The sequence below is a fragment of the Poromitra crassiceps genome (genome assembly GCF_964638095.1).
Source record: "Poromitra crassiceps genome assembly, chromosome: 1".
Classification (NCBI taxonomy): Eukaryota; Metazoa; Chordata; class Actinopteri; order Beryciformes; family Melamphaidae; genus Poromitra; species Poromitra crassiceps.
The window spans coordinates 8,050,204-8,052,703 of record NC_139623.1 but is presented as its reverse complement, the minus strand read 5'-3'; the positions used below and the strand labels follow the sequence as shown (position 1 = coordinate 8,052,703).

The 2,500-nt window shown below is 46.0% G+C and overlaps 1 protein-coding gene across 1 annotated transcript in view; it reads left to right on the top strand.

The window, feature by feature from the left end:
• fhod3b (formin homology 2 domain containing 3b) overlaps positions 1-2,500 on the top strand; it is a gene marked incomplete at its 5' end in the record, with an annotated part of 199,442 nt that overhangs the window by 19,245 nt on the left and 177,697 nt on the right. The window lies entirely within an intron of this gene.

Below are 2,500 nucleotides of genomic sequence, written 5' to 3'. Positions count from 1 at the left end.
ACAGACACCCCCTGCCATGCCATCTTATACAGACACCCCCTGCCATGCCATCTTATACAGACACCCCCTGCCATGCCATCTTATACAGACACCCCCTGCCATGCCATCTTATACAGACTCCCCCTGCCATGCCATCTTATACAGACTCCCCCTGCCATGCCATCTTATACAGACTCCCCCTGCCATGCCATCTTATACAGACACCCCCTGCCATGCCATCTTATACAGACTCCCCCTGCCATGCCATCTTATACAGACACCCCCTGCCATGCCATCTTATACAGACTCCCCCTGCCATGCCATCTTATACAGACCCCCCTGCCATGCCATCTTATACAGACTCCCCCTGCCATGTGATCTCATACAGACTCCCCCTGCCATGCCATCTTATACAGACTCCCCCTGCCCTGCCATCTTATACAGACTCCCCCTGCCATGCCATCTGATACAGACCCCCCCTGCCATGCCATCTTATACAGACTCCCCCTCCCATGTGATCTTATACAGACTCCCCCTGCCATGCCATCTTATACAGACTCCCCCTGCCATGCCATCTTATACAGACCCCCCTGCCCTGCCATCTTATACAGACTCCCCCTGCCATGCCATCTTATACAGACCCCCCTGCCCTGCCATCTTATACAGACTCCCCCTGCCATGCCATCTTATACAGACCCCCCTGCCATGCCATCTTATACAGACTCCCCCTGCCATGCCATCTGATACAGACCCCCCCTGCCATGCCATCTTATACAGACTCCCCCTGCCCTGCCATCTTATACAGACCCCCCTGCCCTGCCATCTTATACGGACTCCCCCTGCCATGCCATCTGATACAGACTCCCCCCTTATATTACTCTTAAGAGTGTTGTATCTGACTGTAACTTGCTAAGGAGGGAGAGGTAAAGAAAGGAAGTGAACAGCATCTCAACCTCTCGGTCCTTTATTCATACTACTAATCATAATGTATGTATGTACCTCCCTGAAACATAAAATACAATAACATAATAACCGCGGATGATAAAATCGTATATCGTGAAATTTTCATTTGGATATGGCCCAAGCCTAACAGTCTCCTGGCTGATAGACTTTGTTTCTGTGTGTCAGATTGTCACTAATAGTGACAGTGGGCTGCTGGCGGTGGGCCAAATGGGAGCATCATGCAGCCATTGTGAACGTGGCACAAAAGCCCGTTTGTCGGAGAGTGGAATTGTAAGCAACCCTACCTACCTGCTGTGCTTTTGTGTGCAGCGCGCTCATGCGTGTTGACATCGTCAATATGGACTACTTGGTCTTCTAGGCTTTGGTCTCCAGCATCTAGTGCTGCACCTGTTTGCTTTGTCTGTATGCTTCCCCTTCAGCTAGTTGAGATGTTGGAGTCTTCTCAATGTGGCTTTGGGCTGTGCAATTAATCACATTTTAATTTAAATTACAATTTTGGCTTCCCACAATTATGTAAACAATTGTATAAAAATAATATAATATAATAAATGTATACTAATTATGTAGCAACAAACCGCAATGGTGGAATGAGCTCCCCCCTATGGTAAGGACGGCCGCTTCACTGCCAATCTTTCGGCAAAAACTTAAAACACACCTTTTCAGGCTCCACCTGGCCCCTTCTTGAACTAACATCTTTCTCTCTCTCTCTCTCTCTCTCTCTCTCTCTCTCTCTCTCTCTCTCTCTCTCTCTCTCTCCCCTCTCTCTCTCTCTCTCTCTCTCTCTCAAAAAAAACTTTACCACTATTTCTTCAGAAGTTGTAGCTGTCACTGTGTTGCATAGTTGATTGCTCTATTGCTGGCAAAAATTTGTTATTGTAAGTCGCTTTGAATAAAAGCGTCTGCCAAATGACGTAATGTAATGTAAACAAGATAATCGAGATAAAAAATTTATTTTAAATATATATTATTTATTTTAGTTAGCCTATTTATTTATATTGAATCATTTTATTTTCATTTATTCCTTTGTCAATATTAAAAAGTTAACAAGTTTTTTCAAGTTCAATAAACGCATGATGTTGCCAAAGTCAATGAGCAATCGCATTAAATAATTGGGATCTCAATATTAGTCAAAAGAAATCGTGATTATGATTTTTGCCATAATCGAGCAGCCCTAGTGTGGCTACCCAACTACACCGCTCTCACATTGAACCTCAGGATTGAATTGCATTGTTGTCACCTTTGTTTTGGCTCGTCATTGGGACATTGTACGCTGTTGACAGGAGGATGATAGGGTCCTGGCATTTCTCCGTGAACACAAGAGGCGGAGCTGACCTCTCTGATTAGGTCCGTGAACACAGGGGGCGGAGCTGACCTCTCTGATTAGGTCCGTGAACACAGGGGGCGGAGCTGACCTCTCTGATTAGGTCCGTGAACACAGGGGGCGGAGCTGACCTCTCTGATTAGATCCCATCCTTCATTTTCAGCTCAAGAGACCTGTATTTTGCCCTGTTTTCTTCCCTCCACTGTTGTCGCCCAGAAAACACGACTCAAAGTTTGT